The sequence below is a fragment of the Drosophila subpulchrella genome, unplaced genomic scaffold (assembly GCF_014743375.2).
Source record: "Drosophila subpulchrella strain 33 F10 #4 breed RU33 unplaced genomic scaffold, RU_Dsub_v1.1 Primary Assembly Seq155, whole genome shotgun sequence".
NCBI classification, from domain to species: Eukaryota; Metazoa; Arthropoda; class Insecta; order Diptera; family Drosophilidae; genus Drosophila; species Drosophila subpulchrella.
The window spans coordinates 49282-55000 of NW_023665494.1; the positions used below are offsets into that span (position 1 = coordinate 49282).

Here is a 5719-nt window from a genome sequence, read left to right on the forward strand (position 1 = left end):
GTACTAGTGCCAGCTATCACTAGGTTTATATATCGTGTTTCAGTGATATATGGGTAAATTCTACCATTTATTCTTATGTATATGGCATTTCTATGCCATATTTATACAATCCATTCATATCTTAATGTATATTTATTATATTATACATTATTATGCCTTATAGGTATTATACCTATAAGCCATATCCATACGATTCATTCACTAGTGCCGCCCCTCACTAGGTTTATAATTGTTATATCATTGATATACAATTTATTTCTATATATATGGCATTTATATGCCATATCCATACAATGCATTCACATTTCAATGTATATTTACTTGTTATACATTATTATGCCTTATAGGTATTATACCTATAAGCCATATCCATACGATTCACTTATATAAATATATGTATATTTTTCTATACATAATTTTTTTTTACTTTTGTATGGATTTCTATGCATATCCATAGTTTATATGGATATGCTTGGCGTTCTATATAGTATTGACAAATTCATATGCATAACATAAGTTTTGACCAATACGAGGAGGGGCCCGCCAACGACCACCTCCCTATAGTAGTTTTTTACCCCACGCACTATTGCGTGCATGTTTACAGTACTAGTGCCAGCTATCATTAGGTTTATATATCGTGTTTCAGTGATATATGGGTAAATTCTACCATTTATTCTTATGTATGTATATGGCATTTCTATGCCATATTTATATAATTCATTCATATCTTAATTTATATTTATTATATTATACATTATTATGCCTTATAGGTATTATACCTATAAGCCATATCCATACGATTCATATACTAGTGCAGCCCCTCACTAGGTTTATATATCTCATTTTAATTATATATTGGTAAATTCTATTATTTATTCTTGTGTATATGGCACTTATATGCCGCCATATCTATAAAAATGCATTTATATTTCAATGTATATTTTCTATATTATACATTATTATGCCTTAAAAAGTTATTATACCTACCATAAGGCGATATCCATACGATTCATTTATATAAAAGATATATGTATAATTTTCTATACATAATTTTTTTTTATGAATATATGGGTTTCCTAAGCATATCCATATAATACATTTAGTTTTATATGGATTAGATTGGTCTTCTTTATTGTATTGCCAAACTCATATTGATAAAATAAGTTTTGAACAATAAGAGGATCAGCCGCCAACCAACCAACCACTGCTACCATTGGAGGAACATATACTTACTTTTTATATGTCCTCTTACTTGAATGGTCCTCTCTTTACTTGAAAATTTCATTACCATAGGAATCTATTTATACATGGAATATGATTTCCACTACTTTTTCGCGTCACTAATAATTAATATGACGATACAGACTTGCTACCATAACATAAGTCTTGAACAATAATAGGAGCAGCCGCCAACCAACCACCAACCAACCAACCACTGCTACCATTGATAGTAATTTTATATGTCCTCTTTAGTTGAATTTCAATACCATAGGAATATTTATACATGGAATATGTTTTGCCACTACTTTTTCGCGTCACTAATAATATGACGATACAGTCTTGCTACCATAACATAAGTTTTGAACAATAAGAGGAGCAGACACACCAACCAACCAACCGCGCTGCTACCATTATATATACTTATATTTATATAAGTCCTCTTTACTTGAATGGCCTCTTTACTTGAATTTCAATACCATAGGAATATTTATTTATACATGGAATATGTTTTGCCACTACTTTTTCGCGTCACTAATAATATGACGATATAGACTTGCTACCATAACATAAGTTTTGAACAATAAGAGGAGCAGACACCAACCAACCAACCGCTGCTACCATTGAATGAACCATATATACAAACTTTTATATATGTCCTCTTTACTTGAATTTTAATACCATAGGAATATTTATACATGGAATATGTTTGCCACTTTATCATCGCGTCACTAATAAGATGACGATACATTTTGTTTGTTCAATATTTACTTATATATTGATGTTTCCAATTTAGGTCTTTTATATTTCTTCTTCCCTACCTTACACACCACAAACAAAGTGGCGTGCGATGCTGCAAGCAAGCATAATGATTATGCCCGCTTGCAACATCTTTATTATCGAATCATCAAGCAAAGGATAAGCTTCAGTGGATCGCAGTATGGCAGCTGCTCAACCACTTACAACACCTTGCCTGTTACAAAAGTCGTTTACAATTGATTCTAGGCTTTGTCATTGTATTAAATAATGCTTTTATATGTAACTAGCGCGGCATCAGGTGATCAAAGATCCTCCCAATTTACTATGTTACAAATTACATTGGCATCACATCCATTGTCGTTTATAAAGTAAATTATAAACTTTAAATGGTTTAGAAGCCATACAATGCAAATTGCCCCTTATTTATCATTGCAGTCCAGCACGGATACGACCTTAGAGGCGTTCAGGCATAATCCAACGGACGTAGCGTCATACCACTGTTCGCTCGAACAAGTATTGTGCCATTGGTCCGTACCTGCGGTTCCTCTCGTACTACGCAGGAATGCTGTCGCAACAACGTTTTGTCATTAGTAGGGTAAAACTAACCTGTCTCACGACGGTCTAAACCCAGCTCACGTTCCCTTGCATGGGTGAACAATCCAACGCTTGGTGAATTTTGCTTCACAATGATAGGAAGAGCCGACATCGAAGGATCAAAAAGCGACGTCGCTATGAACGCTTGGCCGCCACAAGCCAGTTATCCCTATGGTAACTTTTCTGACACCTCTTGTTAAAAACTCTTTAAACCAAAAGGATCGATAGGCCGAGCTTTTGCTGTCCCTGTGTGTACTGAACACCGAGATCAAGTCAGCATTTGCCCTTTTGCTCTATGTGTGGTTTCTGTCCGCACTGAGCTGGCCTTGGGACACCTCCGTTATTATTTGAGAGATGTACCGCCCCAGTCAAACTCCCTACCTGGCAATGTCCTTGAATTGGATCATACCTGAGTAATTGGAGTTATACCAAATTTTCAAATCAAAAATACATAAATGCACCGTTTTATTAAAGAATTTGTTTGCGATTATATAACAAACTCGTGATACTTTGATCAAGAAGCTTGCATCAAAACCCAATACCATAAGATATAATAAATATATCCGTATAATGGCTAGGAAATGATACACGTTCCATTTAATCAAGTAAGTAAGGAAACAATAAGAGTAGTGGTATTTCATTGGCGATACCAAACCGAAGTCTAATATCTCCCACTTATTCTACACCTCTTATGTCTCCTTACACTGCCAGATTAGAGTCAAGCTCAAAAGGGTCTTCTTTCCCCGCTAATTATTCCAAGCCCGTTCCCTTGGCTGTGGTTTCGCTAGATAGTAGATAGGGACAGTAGGAATCTCGTTAATCCATTCATGCGCGTCACTAATTAGATGACGAGGCATTTGGCTACCTTAAGAGAGTCATAGTTACTCCCGCCGTTGACCCGCGCTTACTTGAATTTCTTCACTTTGACATTCAGAGCACTGGGCAGAAATCACATTGTGTCAACACCCGCTAGGGCCATCACAATGCTTTGTTTTAATTAGACAGTCGGATTCCCCAAGTCCGTGCCAGTTCTGAATTGATTGTTAATTGATAATCGTTATAATTAATAAGAACTAATTGGTTTAACCCAATTAGTATTCTTAAAAATTTTAGCAAGAAAGTTCCACAATTGGCTACGTAACTAAACTATCCGGGGAACAAGTGACCAACATAAATGCCAGACACTCTATTTACCCAGAACGAGCACATAAACCATGTTATTGTTTCCCAATCAAGCCCGACTATCTCAATCTTCAGAGCCAATCCTTATCCCGAAGTTACGGATCTAATTTGCCGACTTCCCTTACCTACATTATTCTATCGACTAGAGACTCTTCACCTTGGAGACCAGCTGCGGATATTGGTACGGCCTGTTGAGAAGTTTGCGTGTCCCCACCATAAATTTTCAAGGTCCGAGGAGAAAATATCGACACAACAGTATATGTCATGCTCTTCTAGCCCATCTACCATATCTCTCTGCGAAAGACTTCCATGGTAGTACGGCTATAAAACAGAAAAGAAAACTCTTCCGATATCTCTCGACGGCTTCTTTATGGTCGTTCCTGTTGCCAGGATGAGCACGAGGCCCATATTTAATAACAAACGGATACTCAACAGGTTACGGAATTGGAACCGTATTCCCTTTCGTTCAAAATTATTCAAGTATATTAATTAGCTTGATTTATATAATATAATTATATTTGTATGGCATTTGTGTTTTACTTGAAAATTTTCGGCTTTCGCCTTGAACTTAGGACCGACTAACTCGTGATCAACCACTGTTCACACGAAACCCTTCTCCACTTCAGTCCTCCAAGGTCTCATTCGATTATTTGCTACTACCACCAAGATCTGTACCAATGGCAGCTCCATGCAGGCTTACGCCAAACACTTCTACGCATACCATTGTACCTTCCTACTCACTAAAGTTTCAAAATTTATATCACAAGTAATATAAATCATCTACTTTAGCGGTAATGTATAGGTATACAACTTAAGCGCCATCCATTTTAAGGGCTAGTTGCTTCGGCAGGTGAGTTGTTACACACTCCTTAGCGGATTTCGACTTCCATGATCACCGTCCTGCTGTTTTAAGCAACCAACGCCTTTCATGGTATCTGCATGAGTTGTTAATTTGGGCACCGTAACATTACGTTTGGTTCATCCCACAGCGCCAGTTCTGCTTACCAAAAGTGGCCCACTGGGCACATTATATCATAACCTTGAACTTCATATCAAGAAAGTTAAGGTTCTTACCCATTTAAAGTTTGAGAATAGGTTAAGATCGTTTCGACCCTAAGGCCTCTAATCATTCGCTTTACCAGATAAGATTATTTTATATAACATTAAAATGCACCAGCTATCCTGAGGGAAACTTCGGAAGGAACCAGCTACTAGATGGTTCGATTGGTCTTTCGCCCCTATACTCAATTCTGACAATCGATTTGCACGTCAGAACTGTTTCGGTCTTCCATCAGGGTTTCCCCTGACTTCAACCTGATCAAGTATAGTTCACCATCTTTCGGGTCACAGCATATATGCTCAAGGTACGTTCCAGTTAGAGGCATAAATAATATAAATATCATTATACATAACTATATAGAACGCCCCGGGATTGTGTTAATTAGCTATAAATAGTTAAAAAACTAATCCCATTATTAGTCAAGTTAATTACGCTATTAGGTTTATATCCCAATAACTTGCACATATGTTAGACTCCTTGGTCCGTGTTTCAAGACGGGTCCCGAAGGTATCCTGAATCTTTCGCATTGTTAATCATACAAGTGCATATAATAAACACAAAAATCAATGATAATTATGCCATTATATAATTCCGAAAAATTAACGCACTGTATTCATATAAATCTATCAGCACTTTATCAAATTAATAACATTTATTCTGTGTTAAAATGCAAGCAAATTAATTTGAATAAACTATAAGTTATATTTTATGATAAATTTTGTATGCTAATAGATTACAATGTCCTTATATGGAAAAAATGCACACTATTATCATAATATTGTTTAAATATTACAATTTTAATGATGAATTTTCCATAACGGATATTCAGGTTCATCGGGCTTAACCTCTAAGCAGTTTCACGTACTGTTTAACTCTCTATTCAGAGTTCTTTTCAACTTTCCCTCA

The 5719-nt window shown here is 36.0% G+C and overlaps 1 non-coding gene across 1 annotated transcript in view; it reads right to left on the minus strand.

Moving 5' to 3' along the window:
• Nucleotides 1-2117: 2117 nt before the first annotated feature.
• The window catches only part of LOC119559004, a 3970-nt gene continuing 368 nt past the window's right edge, over nt 2118-5719 (minus strand). The window contains exon 1 of the ribosomal RNA XR_005220588.1: nt 2118-5719. This exon is cut by the window's right edge and continues 368 nt beyond it. This is a non-coding gene — a ribosomal RNA (large subunit ribosomal RNA).